General features: G+C 39.6%; 1 protein-coding gene across 5 annotated transcripts in view; it reads right to left on the bottom strand.

Moving 5' to 3' along the window:
* Positions 1 to 22,039, bottom strand: part of CDKL5 (cyclin dependent kinase like 5) — a 143,898-nt gene extending 121,859 nt beyond the window's left edge. For 2 of the 5 annotated variants that reach the window (XM_075429046.1, XM_075429083.1), the window contains exon 1: positions 21,955 to 22,039. The gene's annotated coding sequence lies outside the window, so the exon portion shown is untranslated. Of the gene's footprint in view, positions 1 to 18,289; positions 18,392 to 18,927; positions 18,949 to 21,718; positions 21,812 to 21,954 lie in introns of those variants that run through there. The other 3 variants (XM_075429055.1, XM_075429074.1, XM_075429063.1) reach the window with 3 other exon arrangements.
* Positions 22,040 to 22,332: the final 293 nt, after the last annotated feature.

Here is a 22,332-nt window from a genome sequence, read left to right as displayed (position 1 = left end):
TAGCTGCTTAAATTCTCTACTTCGTATTATGAAGACTGCCAAATCTAAAAAACCATGACAGAACACTATGGAGACTGTGATATAATGCTATAAAACCTCAGACCTACAAGCAGGACATTGACCAAACCATGAATCAAACATATAAAAATGTGTCACTGTCTCAGGTTCTCCTAAGGATTTTAGTCTTATTAATCCGCTGTAGAGATGCAGAACAATGGAAAAGTTTATTACTTAGAACACTGCGGAGGAGAAAAGATTTCAGCGAGAAGTTACTGAAAGGGACCAGATCATGCATCTTCATTCCCACAAGAACGACGGGTTTTTGCCTCTCCATTGCTTGCTTAACTCTAAGTGTACTTACAATTTCTCTGGAGCGTACCAGCACTAACCAAGCAATAGTTGTTCAAATTAGAAAGGACAGACTGCTACAATCAAGGAAGGATGACTGGCTTTTAGTCTCTCTCCTACTCACACATTGAGTAAGCGGGGAAACTAGAGAGAACTCTTAGCTTACAAGGTCTCTTCTCTCTAACATCCCTCTCCTGTTTCAGCACACAGGGACAGCCAGCCTGGCACTCAGTAAGAGACACAGCTCTAAGAAAACAGATTTTAAGTTGCTTGAAACTGATGCCTGCACTATTTGCCTTTTACAATCAGACCACCAAGGCACAATTCAAAGGCTACCAAATCACACCCAAGTATGAAAGAACCACTCAGCATCTCTTCCCCACAGTGCGGCACTAGGGAGGAAAATGCCCAAGTAAGCATGTCCTTTGACAGACATCATGTGCCTATTACAACATTTAATACTACGTTAAATAAAACAATATAAACCAGAAGAGAGAGATACTGTTTGTGGTTCTTTCCCCGCCCCGGGTACGTAGTTTGAGTATAACTGGCACTGAAGCCATCACCTCTGACCTGCTTAAGGCTCTTTCATCACAATGATTTAATCCATCATAATGGATTAAAAAAAAGTTATCTCTCAGAGTTCCTGAAGTTTTCAGTAACCTCAAATTCCTCCATCCTGTCCACAATAAAATGTGATCTGTTGATGACATCGTGATCTGTTGATGACATCCTCTAAATGCTGACAGACAGGATGGTGTTAGAGAAATTATTTAAGTGTGCCCTGGTCCTCATACAACACAAAATCATGCAAAAGCAGGTAGAGGCACCAACAAAAACCTCCTCACATGATCATATGCCCCCAATTTATTAATCTGTCCAAAACACGTTGTTTTATTCCATGTTATAAATGCAGTTTATGCAGTTCTGCAGTATGCAAAATAGCCCACATTTAAGAGCTAAACAAATTCCATTAGTGAATTCCTTATCTAGAATTGCTTGAGGAATTTTTTGAAGGCAGATAGACTACTTCTTGACCATTAGAAAACAGAAAATGTCTTGCTATCACAATCAATCATTGAAATACTCGGAAGAGATGGGCACAAACACCCAGATCTGCCCAATTGAAACAAAACTGCCATAAAACCAGTAATTCACACAGTGAACAGCCAGGCATAAGACTCACAGCTTAAGCAAAGGTTACGATTGGTACTTCCAAATATCTGAACAAAAACTATAAAAGAAAATGCCTATTTATTGTCTGCTTACCAGTCAATAAGCAGTAAAGGATACTGTCACTTTTTCCTCCTCTGTTTGCTTCTAGCACTGGCTCTTTCATCTTCCCTGAAAGTCATCCTGTGTTTTACACAAGTCATAAAGTTTCCTCACAGCTACCAATTCAGATTTTAAATGAAGAAAGTAAAAATCCTACCTGTAACACTAAAAAAGTACCTGCTAAATACAAAATCAGCCTAGGGACACAAGATCCAATCAATACATCTGTTATCAATTTTTTCTTATAAAATTCTTCCCCAGCTCCCCCAATCAAGAAAGAATACAGGCAGCATCTTCAAAAAAAGTGTTACGCATTTTTCATAAGCATAGGATCTGTGCCTTTAAAAGAAGGGTTGGAGGCTAAGTAGCTATATATATATATATATATATATATATATATATATATATATATATATATATATAAATATATCTAATAGCCAATAGCTAAGGCTATTGGATCTTTACTAAGATCCAGTCTTTCAAGAACATTAAAATACACTTGTTTGACCACAGGTCTACCAAACCCAGCATCTGGTTTCTGACAACAGCCAGAAGGGAATACAGAGTATAGCATAAGAATGCTATAGGCATGTAAAGGCAACCCTGAATATTCTCCCAAAGACTCTGCCCCGTACAGACACACTACCTCAAACATTCTGTTGTCCTCATTGTGTTCAAGTCGGATAATCTCTTCCTCAAATCTAGATTTCAGTATAGCCCTGTTTTGTGCACTTTGGCAAAACACTACATGTTTTTAAATGGTATTTAACACCACTAGCCCAAAAGCTAAAAAGGACATAATTTCATGCCATATTTACAATAAGACAGTTATGACAAGAAGAGTTATTTAATACAGGAATGATTTACCAAATATGGATCAGCAAGTAAAGGCTAGTTCAGCTCAAACTTGATGTTATCATCCTTACATAGAAATTACTGTATGGAGTTTTAGAAACTATTTTGCAGCAGACTAAGACAGTCGATTACAGTAGTTACTCCAGGATTTAGAGTTTATTAGCCTTACCTTGTGGTAAAAAGAATATAGCTCTAAGGAACAGAACAAGCTAAAACCCAAACTGCCTTAGCTAACCAAGTGTCACAACAGTTAACCCAAAAAGACTGAGTAATAATTCAGTCATATGTTCAAAATATTTTTTTCTAAAAATGTCACATTCATTATTAAAAGGCCACAAAGTATGTAGCTTGTTTTAAGGACCTAAAGTGGTTACGCCCAAATGTCAACAAACAAGGTTAGGATCCCAAGCAAACTTACAAAAGGCTATGGGATTTTTCGCCTACAATAGCTCACAGGAAGCACAGAACAATTTGAGCACTCCAGTTCTACCATGTCTTCAGATTGCTTTCACTGAATATTGAAAATAGTGCTAAGTGGTATCTCTCTGAAAGAACACAGAAACCTAGAAATTTCAAAAGTTATTAAGTTATAGCTGTAGTCACAGTTTATCTGCTCTTATAACTGCATCCAGTCAGGAGCAATTATTCTCATTTTATCAGTTAGTGCCATGAAGTGTAGCCATTTGGCTATATCATGAATTGGAACTTCTACTCCAAAAGGGAGCTGAACAGGGCATGGAGAGAAAGGAAAATAGCATACTTATGGCACCCTTTTGTAGAATTGTTTCAAGCCAAAAAGAATTCCATTCATTCTGCTCAATTGTTCCAAAATTCAACATATCTCAGTATGCTGAAACCCTCATTTAAGTCTACTAACAGAAACAGAACATCCTTTATCTGTTTATGCCTTCAAAGAATTTTTTTGCCTCTTCATTTTTTGCAGATTTGTAACATCTAAACAGCAACTACATTTTTACCTTTGTCCTTCGAAATACACTACTGTTATACTGATCTGATAGCTCTTAAGTGTAATACCCCATTTAAGTAAGGAATCCTGACCACTAACATCAAGTTAGTACACAGCAGAAGTCCTATTTGTTGTTCTTTGTCTTCCCACTTATTTTATCAGTTTAAATGGAATCAGAATGGAAATTGAATAGGGTGTGTTTTCAGTACTTCAAGAAGTTTAGATTACTTCATTCAGCTTAACACTCATTAAGAGTTGTAATTAAATTGCTTTAATTTCTATTTTTAGAAATAGTGGTTTATATTTAGAAATTAAGCAAAACATGTAAAAGTCTTCCTGAAAAGGAAGAGACACTTACTCTTTCTGGTTTAAAAGCAACTCTTTGTTTAACTGCTACAAGAACACAGAACAACATGGAGTTACCACTCTCAATATTTCCTGATCTCCTTCAATGTATTTCGATTGATGAGCACACAAGCATATGACATTAACAGAATCCTGTACTCGCCATCAAATACACTGCCTATGCCTTGTAAAGAGTTGATCCTGAACAACACATTTTTCTTTACATCTTGTATCCACCATAAATATGCAGAGTGAACAAGTCCTATAGAGACCCAGCCGTAGAAAAACATTGATAAAATACTAATACTCAAGACACTGTCACGTGATCTTTGTCACGTGATCTTATGCTGTAAAGCAAGCCCTATAGCCAGCAACAGGGAATTTCTATCCTCAGGCAAGTAGTAGAAAGGAGGAGTTGACAAGTGTGCAAGTTCTAGTTATGAAATACACCTTGACAAAAATCAGAATTAAAAATTTAAAGGCTGCTGACAGTAATCTCATTAATACCACCACATATTAAGATGTTAGCCACAGGGAAGTGCCACAGAATAACCGCGGAACTTCCATGTTTAGAGAATCACTAACAAAGTAGAATTTGCTATACCTAATACCCATTAGCAAAACCTTATTAATTAGTGTCAATTTTGTGTACATGTGTCAGTCTTCTAGAGGTGAATGAACTCTTGCGCGTTCCCTGCTTTCAAAGTACACGATCAATGCATTATTATTCTCATCTGAAACAAGAAAATGAGCAGCAGCTTTTCCACTCAATTTGGGATAGACTTTCTATGCACAAAATATGATTTACTATTACAACATGTTGCATCATTCTGTGTTTTCTGGGGTATCTGACAGCAAATCAGACTTCGGGGAATAGTTCTAGTTGAGTATTTAATTTTATTACTGTCACCTTTACAGATAAGTTATCATAGCCACATCTTTAAACAAAAATAAATAGGCTAGAGTTTTTTGTTCTTAAAAATTTGACTGTGTAATTTAAATATCTAAAGGTAACTATCAAAAAAGTGGCAGGAATAAAAGACAATTCACTAAATAGTTTCAGTCCCCCCTTTTTTTTTTTTAATTCCATTGATAAAACATAGTTCACCACAATTTTCAAAAGACACTTTCTTAACATTACAGTTGAACAGCTTCAGAATCATACTTGGGCAAGTGGGTAACCTAAGACAAAAACAACAAGATTAAAAACTCACATACCATACAAAAGACTTCTTCCATTAAGTAGATCATCTCACACTTATCAATGACAAAGTATTTCTACATCATACAAGTGCACTATTTGTAAGAATGTAATCATCTAATGTAATTTGATAGTGGGCATTACAATACTCAATGCAATTCTATTTAAGAGTTAAAAAAAGAGGTAGGCTTTACTTCAGCGTGACAGAGAACTTCGAACTTCAGAGAAACAGAAATAGATTGAATCTACACACGTATTTTTTACTCTAGTGAAAATGAATGTATGTGCAGTGCAGACTGACTTTTTTTCTATTCCACCTTGACACAGCACACAACTGGCATCTAAGCATGAAGTTCTTAAATTTTATTGCAAAAAATAAACACAGAATTGTTGAGCTTGACGTTTCACCAGGACTTTTTCCCAAGACTTTTTTTTTCTTCCTCTCCCTAATTCATTGCAACTTTTGCATAAGTCTCCAAAAAAACTTCAGAACGGTAGAAACCTACCAAATAGAATAATCCATTAGAGAAAATTCAAGAACTACAGAGATTAAGCTGTCTGTAAAATAGAATGTTAACACCAGATCTCACTAAAGATTTATTTAATACTGTTGAAAAAGCTAATTAGCCTTCTGTTCCTGTATTTGTAAAATGTGTTTATAGCTGTACTACAGCAAAACTCTTGCCCCTCCTCCCCCAGTCTCACAAGCAATGCTTTCCCTCTTGGTATTTCCACATTCTATCACCTTATCCGTTAACTATTGCTTAAACCCAAATATACACTATCTGCACATTTTATAAATAAGAGATACTCTTTAACTTCATTTGTTTTGTTTTTTTGTATACAAGAGAACAACTGAACTGCAAAGCTAGAAATGTAAAGGTTATGTAATTATGACTCAATTACTACCAGGCCTTTAGTCTTCCAGAGAAAAATATTACCAAGATCATAGAGGGGTTTTATGTCCTAATTAGAAGAATAAAACTCTTAAATGTATGCCCAAAAATGCACTACTCAGTTTAACAACTTGTACTAAATAACTGACTTCTTTTTCTCAACTTGAACAAATTAAATAAAGGCCAGCTTAGATTTTGAGGAGCTCATGACAGCCCAAATTAACACTTTGCCTCTCACAGCAAACCATGTTAAGCAACTACGTTACTGAACAACACAGAGTCACAAAAGAAATGCTTTACCTTTTCAGAAGACAAGAGTATTGTAACCTAACTTCCAGATAAGAGAAAACTTTTGAATGATATATGGATTCAGCACTCCAGCTTTCTTTCATTATGGTGCTGGGGTTCTTATTCTCTTTTGCAAACCAGGAGAAGTTAGGTAATAAATCTCTTAATCTTTCTCCGCACAGAGAAATTAGGTACAGAAAAGCTACAAGATCCAACTTCTAACATTTGCTACATTTACTTACTAAACACCCATTGCAACTACAGTTGTTGAAAAGAACTCAAAGTTCTGTGGTTTATATTCAATAAATATACATTGCAATGTCAAGAACAAAGTCTTACTAAAAAAACCTCAGTCAGATCTTACAAGATCTGCTTATTCTCTAGAAAAATGACTACCACCCACAAATTCCCTTCGACAGCCTTAATATTTTCTAGAAGTCAATAGTTAAGCTACTAAGAAGCACACAAGCCATAATAAGCAAAACCAGAAAACTGCAGCAAGTAACACCTTCATTCTCACTTTAAAATAATTAATAGATGAAACAATTCCCATTCACTTCCTAATCTTAACCTATTCGACATCTGCCCTCCATGGTAGCAATCCTAAAATAGGACCATGATACAAAAGAGGACCATTTCTACCACTGATCTTCATCATGCCTGCTAGAGGTTCACTGGAAGGCACACCAAGGTCCTAGAAATAAGCAAATTTGTTCAAAGCAAATCACAGCATAAAATGATAATCTTCATTAAAACGCATCACTGAGCGGCTAGCCATTCATAATTTGAGCAATATTTCCCAACAAGAAATGACAGCCTGCAAGATTCCATGAAATTGCAACAGAGAACAAAATCAAACATAAAACAACTTAAAACATACACTAATCACAAGCAAAACCCCTGAAGCACCATCCTAACCTTTCATCTCTTTAATATAAATGGACAGATGAAGGACATATTACTGGAATTTCTAGGGAGAAATGACAATTATCACTGAATGAAAGAGCTCAGCATACTTCAGTATTGTATCTTAAACACAGTCTACAACCTAAGGAGCCTTTTTGGTTTGGTTCCTATTCAGTAATCTCAAATGCTGAGCCAAGAACTCTGTAATCTCTATAATTCAAAAGAAGAAAACTAAGCAGTTCCAAACAACTTCCTATATACAGAGACAGGAGCAGTGACACTCTGAGGTCTGTTCAGAACACCCCACCTCCTGTCACTCACAAAACGGAAAAATCTACCTAGCATGCCTTGTCGGTATATCCATCAGCAAAACTCATTTCCACTTAAGCTCTACCTTCCGGTTTCTTAAGTAGAATAGATAAAAACTTTTGCTGTTCATCCTCCAGCTCTGATTCAATTAAGTTGTGCCTCAACTGCAAGGAATATAATACAGGGATATCTTATAGTATTAGCATATGATTGAGGGGCGGGAGGGGACAACGTTTGTTGTTTTGCAAATGAGAGTATAATCATCAAGCAGCTAACAAAAAGAATTCTTACAAATGAGTGTCAAAGAAAACAGACCACTTTTCTACCTTAAAATTGTATAAAGAACATCATACCAACAGTGGTGCATGGAAGAACAAAGGCACCACCTTCAACAGAGCCAAGCAACAAAGGTGAAAACCACTCAGCAAGTTCAGACATAAACCCGAACATTCGCAGTTTCTATCAAAAGGCATAAGCATGCTACAGATTTCTGTTTTCGCCAACTTTACTCCAATTTCCATTTCACCAACGTGTTTCACAAACCTCTTAAAATAAGACATGCAAAACAAGGCAATTAAATAGGCCCATTCATGGAACTCGCAGTATGGTTTCAGGTCATGCTCAGCACAACTCCTTATACAGCACAGATTTTTAAAACCACCGATTTTTAAAACCACGTCTATTTTTCCACTCTTTCCAAATTTAATATATTTTCTTTACTCCACTTCGTATCTTTGAATAATTGGTTATAGTCTTATGTATCATGGCACACAATGCTTTATTACCTAACCTCCTTGAAGGTCTGAGGGCAATTTAAAAACACACACACTATGCTTACTTGATGTCCCATAATTTTGGTAGAATTTTAAGCAAAAAGCTCATACTACTTGTTTGCAAAATCTGACTCTCAAGGGCTGATAGAAGAGATACAGCTTTCATCATATAACCAATGTAGGCAAATAATTCTTAATTATCTAGCAATTTAACCAATGTTTCACACCACCCAAGGACAGAGCCCTGTTTTCACCTAACTCTTCTGTTGTGACAGGGAAGGGTCATAAGGATGTACATTTAGTAGTGTTTAGATTTTCATTTTGGTATGACATACTCACAATATTTTAGAAGCACAGTAACGAACCAAAATAAATGACAGTCAATGGCTGCACTCAAACTTTTGATTATCTGGAATTTAGTCCAGTTGCTACCATGACTTATATTCCACTGTTTTTAACACTCCCGTCACAGCTGTACCATATATACCCAGCACTGGCACATGCACAGTACTCTCTCACCCTGCAACTGATATCTTATGTTTCCAAATTGATTTCAAGCTATTCCGCATGTTTCTCCTTCAAGAGGATTATATTTCTCTTCAGTACTGCAGTGCAACTGCTCAACACTTGCTCTCATCTTTTTTTAGATTAGTTTGAGCTATGTTTCTCCGCCTCTGATGAATTGCTTTTGCTATTAATTAAATGACAGTATTTTCCTCAGGTGGAATTATTAGAAAGCATTTTAATGAGTTATAACTACCATAAAACTGACAAGCACAATGTACATTACTTTATTCCATATTGTTAAGGAACAATGTTCAAAAGAGAATGTCTACTTGTCTTCATTTAATCAGAGAAAATGGAAAAAGACTTATCAAACTGAAGAAGTTGGTACAAAAAAAGTGTAATACGCACATATTCCAGACGACTTCCTTGAAAATTCTTTAAAAACATTTCCCTTCATATTTCAGTATTCCATATACCTTTTTGATAATTTCTCTTCAGTTCATGTATTTTGAAGGTGTATTTAAAGGACAAAAATTTCAGTATAATCTGTGGCCTTTGTACAAGTGCTATCAGTTTTCAAAAAAAAAAATTAGGAGAAAATAAACTGTTAGCATGGTACCATTTTCTTTGTTTCTTAAATATTCCACATCGAAGGCACAAAAGGCATATTCCTTGTATTAAGAAGAAAATCCAGTATTTTCCTCATATCAATACAGTCCCACAAAAAGGATCATAAATGACTGGGGAAGTGTTCCATTATGACAATTGGTGGCATGCAGTAATACTACAAGCAGCAGCGAGACATCCCTAAGAGCTACTTTTTATCCAAGCTAGATTAGGTACAGTATGAAATAAGGCTTTTGTAATTTAAAATGATTTTGTAACAAATAATTTAACAGTTGGATTTATAATAAAACTGTAGAGCATTAACGGTATATTTTGTCAATTTTTGTACTCTTAGAGTCAATCTTAAAGCAAGCATCACAGGAAACTCTCTAGCCTACAAATACTTACATGCCCACCACCATTTGCTGTTCTACCACTAGCCCTACAGAACCTGAACATGAGCATGTACTACACTACAGTAACATACTTGTGCTTTTGCTTGCAAAATGCAACTAGACAAACGTAATCTCACGCAAGTGTTATTACACCATAAAAACAATCTCGGCTTTTGATATTTTGCTTCCAGATTTAAACTCCAAGTTAAAGCATACTCTAACGCCACTTCTGCTGCAGTATCATGACGAAAATCTGTTCTATGTAACTACCAAGTGTTGGCAGACGCTAAGCAATTCCCATCACGTTCAAATTTATCTCTGGTTTTCGGCAGAGGAACTTCACCATCACAGTTAGCCATATGTAATGAGTATGAAAGCCTACAATTTTTTTTTAACCTGTCCTGCAGTTCCTCAATAAAATGGTAAAGTCTAACAGACAAGGAGAAGGAAGCTAGAGAAAATTCAACATCCATCTCACAAATGTAATTGATTCTAGAGGTCCATTTTAATCTTAATCTATCATTGCACCTAAAATAAAATCCATTTATTTCAGCTTCACAGGTGGACTGGATTTTCATCCCAAGAGATACGAATGAGCCACGAAATGATAAAATAAGCCCATAAATTAACACTGCACAAATATATATGCTATATACAGAACTGTCAAATCCCACACTTCGAACATTACACTGAATCTGCAGCTCCCCAGGTTAAACTGTTAGCATGACATACCTCTCAAACATCAGCAGCGCAGCACAAGGACTGCTGTCCACTGAATAATACCATACTTGGGCAGCACAGCTTGCCCAGGCAGTGTTTCACCTCGAGCAGGAAGGCTCAAGGCTAGCGGGAGCCCTATCCACAAGGGCAACCTCTAACCACAGCCTTGTACCAGACTCTTCTCGACCACACGGCCCAGCCTTCCACGAGACCCAGCGCACAGGGCTCCACATCAGACCAAAAATCTGTAAATATGCTCAGCAAAATACTCTCCTTTCCATCCCTGCTTCCATCCCACTACTGCAACCCAGCTTCCACTATTTAATTCTCAGCGTTGTATGCAAAACCAGCTTTAAGTATAGGAAAGATACCGGATTTTCCTTTCTAAGTATTAGCTACTCTCACAACAGGTGGAAGAAACTGAAAGTGGTCATTGATCTGTACAGCAACTTCCATAAGCACAAACTAGGACAGGGGTCCCATCATACAGCCCCTACCTTCAAGATTCAACAGTATAAAAAACACACCCTTCTTTTCACATGTTACAAGACCTACACCATCACCTCTGTACCTTTCATACTACAAGTCACTCCCCAAATTTGGGAGTACATCTCCCTGTCAGATGGTAAAGGTGCGTGCAGCTTGGCAGCTTGCGCATTTTGGTGGGGACCATTCTGTTGTAACTATTGCGGCACTTCACAGGGTGTTGTGGTTTGACACAAATAAAACTAATGATCAAAACCAGAAAGTGAAGAAGAAGTTATACTAAACCCTAAGCAATGTAACAAAAATGCAGAAAATAGTTTGATAGACACAAAGTGAAAGTTACAACCACTGTTCATAAATTCTTTAAAAATAGGACATATTAAAAAACCAAGAACTAGTATTTTAAAAAAATTGCCATTGATTTTAGAGTGGGAGAGTATCTTTACTAGAGTAAAACTGTTTATTCATATTTTCTATAATTGAAGAATTTTTTTACACTGGCATTGAAGCTTTATGTAGTCTAATTATTTAAAAGGACAGCATACTACTTCTTTGCTAATTCTCTGAAGAAGAACAAGCTAACAAGCTTGATCTACCATTCCATTTTCAGTGAAAGTTATTTCAAGTGAATATAACTGGAACAGTCAAACAAAAGGTTACCCATTTTACTGGCGTAGAAAAACACAGGATAAGCCTCCCAGCCTCTAAGGGCTGTTCAGTACTCTGTATAATTAAAGGTGAGCAGACTTTGGCCTTAATACAAGCATCTTCCTATCTGCTCTCATCCATACATATTATTTGCAACACAATTTTAGTCACTGTATTTTATGGTGGCTTGTATAAACAAATGTGATTTAACCCACAGGGAAAAACAAACAAACAAACATCTCCCAGTATCCACACTTATAGATAAGACAGCCTTGAGTTTCAAATACATTAATTACAAATATACATGGATTTTTTTTCTGTGAGTTTATATCATGTCAGTTGCTTCTGCTGACTCAAATTAAAAACAACTAGGTTAACAGAAGGCCATGATTTTTTTCAAATGTGCCTTTCACTCAGAGCTTTAGGCAACCAAAATGTCAACGTATATGGAATTTACTGAAAAACATTTAATGATCTCCAAATGACAGGAGTAGCTATTTGGTTAGGAAAAGCAGAGTCAAAGTTCACCTTCCAAAAAAACTGTTTTGTTACTATTACTGTGGGCATCCCGCACTGTCACCTTCATACCAAAATCTGGTTTTATTTATAGCAGTAGCACAGTTTTTAAGCAACCCGTTTGTTGTGTTGAAGTCAAAGAATTCTTGAAATCATAAACTGCACACATTTCAGCCCTCCAAGTTTTTCAATAAATATTTCAGTGATTTTGATTCATTTTGCTGTGCTACAGCACCTCTTTTCTCTCTGACACCCCCCCCCCCCCCCCCCCCCCGTTCTATATATGAGATTCTATGAAGTGCCTCCTGGCTGGCTGCCACCCTTCTTCTGCGTCAAGTTCATGTTTCTGTCACTGACTTTGTAGGATACGTACAACCTCTTACCCACGTACATCAGATGACATGTTTTCTATTCCACCTACAATTCTCTCCTTTTTCCTTGCTTTTTATGATAGGTTTAAACTGAGGAGCTCTTCCCCCAATTCCTGTAACAAATTCTTCAGAAACATAAGTTACACTTATGTTTGACAGTGCATCAGGCACTGTCAAAAAGATCTCCCACAATAACTCTGGGTCCCATGTCCACCCATGACAGTACCCTGACTTTCCTCCTAGAATAACATCCCCAAATTGTTACCCCCGTGACATCCTGTCCATTACGCACAATGCAATAACCTACCACATCAGCTCCATGACAGGCACTACTACAGGCTGACTACAGGGACACAGATGGGAGTTCCCCCGTTTCTTGCCCAGTCTCTTCCCAATCCATCTGTCTGTTTCCGTAAGACCTGTATGTCTGCAACAGAGCTGGAGAACACTGCCCCGCTGCCAAAGTTGACTAGGAACTGAGCAAGTGGTTGAGAAGCTACTGGCAGGGTGGGAGGACAGGCTAATGGACAGATGGATGGACAGATGGAGTAATTGCATAAGCAACCTTCCCTCAAACTAAAATAAAACTTTGAAGTCCCACCTGTTCCACAAAGTATTTTGTCAGCACTAGCCACTCCCCACTTCAACGTTTTCTGTTTTAAAATAGGTTATACTGCATAAAGTAGTAGCTTTGGTCTATAGACTTACCGGATCAACACATTACGGACTGTACATCATGATGTACAGCTACAGTGCTCCATAAATAACTGTCTTTAAACACAGGCTGTACCCAAACAAGATTTCACAGTTAAGTAGAAAAAGATGGTTGCATAAAAACATTATAATGGCATGTAATTTAAAACATCCTTCGTAACTATAATGACAACAAAAAGAGGAGAAAGAAAACACAAGATTTTGAGGTGAGGTGTTTTGGGTTGGTTTTTTTGTGTTTTCGGTTTGGGGAGGTTTTTTGTTGTTTTTTTTTTCCTTTTTAAGAAATACAAAAACATGTAGAGAATTAAAAATAAAGACTACTACCATTTAAAGGATCTGCAAAGGCGTCTTGCATTTCAACAGCCTAAGATTGTGTGAAGGGATAGAGAAGAAGCTGTGCTAGATGAACAGATGGATCAGGAAAGTGCGAAGAGGTCCATAAGGTAGACTTAAGTTTTTAAAGTATGAAACTTCTGAAGTGAGCACAGACTCATGGTAGGTGTTTTCATACAAGGATTAGTTAAGGTGAGAGATTTGGGGGGTTTCTTTGTTTTTTTTTTTTAAAGCTTACAGATGTAGGTAGATAACAGCATACTCTGTGCGCATGTCTGCAATGGTGGATTAAGGGATACTGCAACCCCGTGCTTGTCTGATAAGCAAGGCAAGGAAGACTGGAAGCATTTTTGCAGAGGTTAAGCAAACAACCAGATGGTAACATTGTGGATTGGCAGATTAAGAGTAAAAACAAAAAAGGAGGGGAGATAAGAGTCAAAAGAAGAAAAAAAAAAACCTGCTTGCACCAAAGACCTTTGCTTCCTTTTAGCTGGAATTCTCTTTGCAAGTACTCAAAAGAAGATAATGCTGCAGTGTCATTAAAATGAGTTGAGCATGGTGACAGGGGAAAAAAAAGATGCCCTGGAAAAAAGAGGAATAATTTAATTTTACACAACTTCCTAGTGACATTTTAGGAACAAATGTATTTTTTGGAAAAGACAGTGAATATGCATCTTGCAATTAAAAAAGCATATAACTAAAAAAGTGTATGTTCTGAGGTTCACAAATGAAAATTAACACCTATTGTCACTGTTATGACAATTGCATAAACTTTGACTAACAAACAGCTTTAACTTTTGGATAATAGCTCTATACTTCAGTAACCCACAAGCAAATTAAACTTTTTTTTACCTCAAATGGCACATAACGAAAAGCAAATTTCCTATAAGTTATAATAAATCTATGTCCATCTCTTATTTTTTATCCCCAAAGTATATTCTAACGATGAGGAGCTTCTGGAGAGAGTCCAGCGGAGGGCTACGAGGATGATAGGAGAGATGCTCCAGTCCCCTCATGAGGAAAGGCTGAGGGAGCTGGGCTTGTTTAGCCTGAAGAAGAGAAGGCTGCGAGGGGACCTTATAAATGCTTATAAATACCTCAAGGGTGGGTGTCAGGAGGATGGGGCCAGACTCTTTTCAGTGGTGCCCAGTGACAGGACAAGGGGCAATGGGCACAAACTGAGGCACAGGAAGTTCCGTCTGAACATGAGGAAGAACTTCTTCCCTCTGAGGGTGACGGAGCACTGGAACAGGCTGCCCAGGGAGGTTGTGGAGTCTCCTTCTCTGGAGATATTCAAGACCCACCTGGACAAGGTCCTCTGTAGCCTGCTGTAGGTGACCCTGCTTCGGCAGGGGGGTTGGACTAGATAACCCACAGAGGTCCCTTCCAACCCCGAACATTCTGTGATTCTGTGGTTAATGCAGAAAACACTTAAGAGCTGCCAGTACGCCTACCACCTATTCGGAACAACAAGAATTTGAAATATCAATTAAGATGGGCATTTAAAAACAGTTTCATATACTATATGAGGTGTTATATGAGGTGTTACATGATTTGACCGTTTTAAGACTTTTTCACCTCTGCAGAGGGTCACATAAAAACTAAAGTCAGGTCGACCCCAATTCTGTATACACTTGTCCATAAGCAATACAACTGAAAGTAAACATATGTTTAATTTATTGCACGTGCACAAATATTTGTAGAGAGGGCTTAAGTGACTCCAGGGAATAAACAAAATGCTGCCAAGTGTTCAAAAAAAAAAAAAAAAAAGATAGAAGAGGAAACTTTTCCTGCAATTTGTTTGCAGCTACTGTAAAGTTTTTAACGAACACATCAGGTTAACAGGAAATCAGAACAAGTGTAATGATTCTGACAAGAAGAGAATCACGAAAAGCTGACTATTACATATCCCCACCTTTCATGTACCTTGGCTTCGCTATTATTATTTCACAAAACAGCCAAAAATGCAGCCTGTAAAAAACCCCACCACCTTGGAAGATGCGGAAGAATCAAACTACATTACATTTATTCATGGAAAACTGTTCTGATGAACCTACGATAAACATGATATGCTGCAGCAAGCAAGATACCCTTACCAGGCACTCTGAAATGTGTTGTAAGGGCCACAGAGTAATATCCAAATCCTTTCAGCAAGCTTTTGAAGCTTACCTACTGCAGGACTCCCATCAGAACACAGCTTCCTCTTCGCCATCATCTAGAAGTGTTGTCCAGATGAAAAGGGAGAGCAGAGAAAGAGAGCGGTGTACACCACCAAGCACCATGAGTCTGCAACATTCAGGGCACGCTGGACTTCCTGCTCTACCAACACCAGCACAGTGCTGACGCACGTGTAGGCAAACACAGTGAGTTTGAGAGATGTGAATTACACAAAAAAATAAATGCGAGTTTCTTAAGATTAGGAAATGTAACAAGAAGTAGGATGCTTATAAACACAAATTTACTGTACTCTCTAGTTTAACTCTGAAGTTTCTATGCTTTAAAGGTAAATATTTAAGTACAAAGTCCCACTTGCTGGTACAAAGCTTAAAAAAGTTACCAGCTGGAAGTTATTTTGTGGCCATGAAATCAAATTGTTCTAACAAGTTAAAATATCATCCAGTCTATCACACACAGGACAAACAGAAAGATCTACCTTCAAAAGGTCAGAAAGGGACGAGCTGAACTAATATACATTCACAGAATTACAGAATGGTGGGGGTTGGAAGGGACCTCTGTGGGTCATGTAGTCCAACCCCCCTGCTGAAGCAGGGTCACCTACAGCAGGCTGCACACGACCTTGTCCAGGCGGGTCTTGAGTACCTCCAGAGAAGGAGACTCCACAGCCTCCCTGGGCAGCCTGTTCCAGGGCTCCATCACCCTGAGAGGGAAGAAGTTCTTCCTCATGTTCAGATGGAACTTTCTATGCTTCAGTTTGTGCCCATTGCCCCTTGTCCTGTCGCTGGGCACCACTGAAAAGAGTCTGGCCCCATCCTCCTGACACCCAACAAGTAACTGTTCATCACTTCACATGTAAGCTGGACTTCACAGCAGAGTAGCTGCTCGCTTCATAAGCACTAAGCTCACTCAAAGTAAACCAAATGTACTGAAAAAACCCAAGTGATTCTATGCCAGATAGTTACCCCACATAATTATCAATTCAGTAGGAACTTAAAAAAAAAAAATCCATTTCAAGACACAACAACTTCTGAGTTTGAAAACTAAGGGTTTCCCCACAAACACAACGGCTTCACGATTAGTTGTTAGATGACGAGATCAACCAAAATATAGTTCTTAGGAACTAAGCTAAATAAGAATTCTGCCCTGCAGATAAGTCATTGTAAGGTTTACCATTTCTCTGAATTCACCAAGAAATGTACAGTTCCTACAATACATGATGGCTTTTAAACACTGACACCTAAGCACTGACACTTAAATATGAAGAAAAGTGCAGGAGGGGTGAAAAAAGTTTGTTTTCATATTCAAGCTTCAATAATTTTTTTTTATACTTAATAGTTGAATAAATATTTGTTTCTACTGACCCTTACAGCCACATCCTCCCTTTCCTTCAGCTGAACAAAGCAGCATGTTACCATTAGCATCTGCACTTCTATAGTCATCCATAAGAAAAGGTTAACAGAGACAATGATACAATTGGAGCTCTATGTGGCCAGCATAATAAGGATTCATTCCAAAATTGATTCACGTTTTGTTTTTTTGAGAGAAGAAACTTGTTTTTTGGTTTCAGGACTTGTTCCACCCCCCCACCCCCCTTTTTTTTTTTAAAATACTGCCAGACAAGTATTCCTTGTGGATGCGTCCCACAGCAAGATTATCTTCTTTTTCCAAAATAAATAATTTTCAAGACATTAACGGGCAATTCCAACACTAGAAGGTTCAACCAGCCTAGATCAGGAATACAAATTTGAAGCCAAACTGAAGCATACTAACATCTCTTCTGAAATAATGCTAGAAAAATAAATCTAATTGCACTAAAGCTAGAATTAAAACCTTCTGGAGACTTAAACACCTCAGTATCACAGATAAGTATCATAGAAAGTCATCATATATTAACCATAACCACCTATTTATTCCATTCACTTTTTCGTCATTGTAGGACAGAGCAATAGACTGTGTTGACTCCACAGCAACTAAACATAACTTAGGTATCAACCTTCATACGAACAGAGAAGCAGAACACCACTCTAACTTCAGGGTCCATACATTCATTTCTGAAAGTTATTTTTCCTAAAGTGAACAGGCATGGAAGTTCTCTGAAGGCTAGCCTACTCGTACGAAATTCTCATGGTTGCCTCAGAGAAGAGAGGGGAAAAAAAAAAAAAACGTGCAATATTTCCATAGCAACAGAGTTTAAGACATGTAGAACCTCTTAAATTTATTTTGTTCTTTAATTGTGATTTCATCAAGATATTTAACACAATTATTTCAGCTATGCTAAAATACCGTATTTAACACAGTGACAAAGAAATACATTATCACATTCAAAATAAAAAACCTTATTTTTAAAAGCTGAATACATTAGTGTTGTGAACATTCAGAAATTTAACATTTTTCCTTTGTACATATTTAATATTAAGAACTGCAGACTCGGCAAGAGGGCTGTTGTTGTAACAGTGATTTCCTCAGTTTACTTTTATATTGGTTTAATGCTCATTTTAATTTATATTATGAAATTAATTCTTACTGCTTCTGACGCAGAAAGATGGTTATTACCACTCACAAACAAATCTCCATCTAGATACTGAAGTATTATAGTTAGAATACAGAATTTGGACCCAGGAAATAAACTCTATTACTCATTATATTACATACCTTCTTTAGAGATAACAAGTCACTGATCATTCTCATGCCTTGATCTTCTATGTAAAAATCCAGATAAACAACTAGAGTTGTGCTAAAATTCTTTAAAATTCTCAAATATAAGTTATGACAAACCTAAACCGTTCTTGTTCACTTATCCTCCATGTTCACATATTTCCAGGATAGCTCCCTCTCATTACTGTTTCATGACCCATGTTCACGCTCTGCTCAAAGCATATAAACTCAAGAAAATTCTCATAAATAATAATTCATATCTTGTCCAGAGCTTAACTAATTCCTAGGAAAACTGCTCGTCAGTTTTTTAGTTTCCACATTTCTACTGCTCAGTGTTGTGTGTTCAAGAGAGAGAAAGCTAATGCTTATATGTGAACAATTTTCAAGAGCATCCATATATAGTCAGTACTATAAATAGCTATTTTTATAACAGCACTGAACTGGCTTTCCGTTATATATAGAGGGTGTTTTCTGCACACAGAAATTATTCTCTTATTCTACCTTGTACTTGCAGTCTTAGCTCTCCTCCCACTCACACAGTCCTGCTCCATACAACAACCTAAATAGCCACTGCTATGTCAAGCCGTGCTGGCACTATAGTTCACATAATCATAGAATACAAGTTTGGAACAGACCTCAGGAACCACCTGGTCCAACCCTTCTTGGAAAAAGCATGGTCTGAACAACATGGCCCAGCACCCTGCCCAGCCAAATCTCAGAAGTATCCAATGCTGGGTAATCCACCACTTCCCTGGGGAGATTATTCCAGCAGCTGATTGCTCTCATTGTGAAAAATTTTCCTCTTGTGTCCGCCTGGAATCTCCCCAGGAGCAACCTGTGCCATTACCCCTGTCTTTTCCATGTGTCTCCTCCTAAATAGAGAGTCTCCACCTTCTTTGTAGTCACCTTTTAAATACTGGAACATGGCATTAACTATACCAGTGCTCCAACAATAGCTTCCAACAGACTCTTTACAAAAATGAAGTTCTCTCTGTACTGACTATATGATTTTGTCCATTTTCCTGTAGCTATTTCACTAGTAAAAAAGGCTTACAAAATTGATATTCTCAAGGGGTTTGTTAGGAATATAGACCTACAGTAAACATTTCAGTATTTGAACCTCATTATTATTAAACTAAACTGAAAGGATCTATGAGAACATTCAAATGAATCTGCAATTTCTTTGTTTCAACAATTCAAGTTTTGAAAACTAAGCCAGAGCAGATCAGCTATAACACTAACAGGTTTGTTACAACTCTCATTTTAAAGTCAGACAAAAGGAATCAAAACAAATTTCCAGTTTCAGCTTCCATAAAGTTCAATTCTAAAACATAAAAAGAAAAAATCTTTAACGTAAACCAACATGGATTATATATCAGACTCACTAAAATTGTCAAGATTTTATCAAAGCTAAAAGTCAGGCATAATGCAAATATTTTTTACATGTGTATTTTTGAATGACGATAACTGCTTTCAACCGCAGGTCTAATCACTGGCTGAAATTAATTCAAAAGATCTTGTTCCAAAATATGATATAGCACTTGCTCCTTGCAGCACTTGATTGCTACAGCTTTAGATTCCTTCCCTTTCCTATAAACTATGGTCTTTCACCCATTGTAATACATAATCCAGTTTTTGTGCATGCCAGAAAAATCTAAGGGGTTAAAACACGACTACAAAGATTTCGATACAATTTTGATTTAAATCCCTAAATACTACAGTTTTAGGTAAATGCTGACAAACAAGGCGATAGCCCTGAGAGTTATTCAATGCAGAGGTTTCTTTAGGGAGAGGGCTCTCCCCTTGCAGAACATCTTGCCAGAAGTACAAAGGGGGAGATTTCCCTTCCTATTGACAAATGAGCAAAATGAGAGAAATGTTAAACACCCACACAACTAGAGGTGATATTTAAGTCTGTACAATAGAAAAAGCCAATACTTCTATTATTCAATCCACCTATTAAAATGGTGCTTCGTGTTTCTACTACAGGCAGGTATATCTTATAAAGAGCTTGTTTTTTTTTTTTCAACTGCAGATCTCTTTGCTGTTAAGTCAGCACACACTAAGACAAGAAAAATCTTAAAGACCATGTTGTTTTAGGCAAACCCAGCAGACTATTTGAAATGTTAGATCTGACACTCTTATGCTGAGATCTGGGGAAAAAAACAGTAAAGTGCCCTCACAGATAGTAAAATGAAGCAGGAATTGTAGATCGTACTAGCCAAGAAGCCATTACCAACTGGCAATATACAACTTGATCGCTCATACTGGAAGCTGGCAGTGCTCAACATCTCTCTGAGAAACAGCACAGAGGCATGAGGACAACAAAAGAAACTAACAGGACAATTTAAAACTTCTGTCCTGCAATGCTGCAGAACCTGAAGGCATTCAAGATTCACACCTATGAGTACACCAATGGATTTTGCTAGCCCTCCTCTGTTTCATATTATCTCACAGCCTATTTCAGGTGATCTAAAGCTTTGCTAAATAAATAGGCATTTGCAATAAATGAGAACTCTTCCGGATATGACTGTGGCTAACGTATTACCCTCTCGACAAGCCTACCGAGCAGCAGCCAGGCAACAGCCTCCCTCACCCAAGGCACGGCACGCAGGCATTTGCACGACCATTACTAATTTCGCTACGGCAGCTCCCGGCTGTTGGTGCCTGGGAGAGGTACCTGCCGCAGCAGCGGTGGGCAGCGCACGGCGCAGGCAGACGGAGGATCCCCGCCGCCGGGGCCACGGGTTCGGCAGCCACACACGGCGGGCAGAGCCCTCGCGTACGCCCAAGAGAAGGGAACAGCACCAGGGCTTCTCGCTCCGCCAGCCCAGGAAGGGGCACTGCCGCAAACACACAGAACCCTGCCTGGAAAAAGAATCGTTTTCCCCTCCGTGTGCTCAAGTCCAAGGACAGCAGCCGGGTTTTCCCAGCTCGCCGGCCAACCAAACAGCGGAGGAACGGAGAAGCCCAGCAGCGGGAATCCCGGCACCCCCCTCCCGGCCAGCGGCTCAAGCCGCGGCACAGCCTTCCCTCCGGGGTGCTGGCTCCCCATCACCTCCCGCCCGCCCGGTAATCACCAGCTGATTCTCTCATAACGGGCACTGATTAAAAAACAAAAAACAAAACCCAAACCCCAAAAACACACCAAAGACAAAAAACCCCCGGAGAGGCGCTCCCTCCCCCGCACCACAGCAACCCCTCTGCTCAGAGGGAAGGGGCAGAGCCGGCGCACGGCACGGCACACAGGCGGGCGGAACCCCCCCCTTCCCCGGGTCACCTCAGCGAAACCAGGACCTGCGCGGCCCAGCAGCAGCCGCGCCCGCGGGCTCTGCCCCCTCCCCCCCGCATCCCCCGGGAGGCGAGGGGCGGCGAGGGGACCCCCGCCGGCCCCGGCAGCCTCTGCACCCCGCGGTCCGGCCGCACCTGGGTTGCGGAGCGGAGCGGAGCTGCCCGCCGGCGGAGACGCCCAGGAAGCTGCTCCCGGCGGGGCGGCAGGGTGGGCGTCGACCGCCCGGCGGCGGGGGGGAAGGGACGGAGCCCAGGGAAGGGGGCGAGGCGCGGGGCTGCCCCGCCGCAGCCAGAGCCCGGCGGCCGGGAGGCGACAGGTGAGGGCGGCGGAGGGCAAGCGGCCACCTCCCGGCCCCGCGCGGCTCCCCTACCTCCGCTCCGGCGCTGCCGCTGCTCTCGTTACACCCGGCGGACGCGCGCTACGCTCGCTCGCCGCCGCCCCCTCACTCCGCTCCCCCCGCCCGCCGCGGTCCCGCCCTAGCGCGGCGCTCAACCGACGCCACTAGCCTCCCGACCCCGCCCCTCAAACCCGCACTGACACCCCCTCCCACCAGTAGCAAAGGAAGGAGCCGCCCTCAGGCCGCACCCACACCCTCCTCGACCAATAGAAGCTAGACATGAGCCTTCGCCTTCGCCCCCCCCCCCCTGCTGGCACCGCCCCCAGCCTCGGCACCGCCCGCCCTCGCGGCAGGGTCGGTTGACTCGCAGCTGCCGAGCAACGGGCGCGGGGCTGCGGGCGACGGCGGGGT

The sequence above is a fragment of the Opisthocomus hoazin genome, chromosome 1 (genome assembly GCF_030867145.1).
Source record: "Opisthocomus hoazin isolate bOpiHoa1 chromosome 1, bOpiHoa1.hap1, whole genome shotgun sequence".
In the NCBI taxonomy this organism is placed as follows: domain Eukaryota; kingdom Metazoa; phylum Chordata; class Aves; order Opisthocomiformes; family Opisthocomidae; genus Opisthocomus; species Opisthocomus hoazin.
Note: the sequence above shows the minus strand (reverse complement) of the source record. Positions and strands in the feature narration are given on the sequence as shown.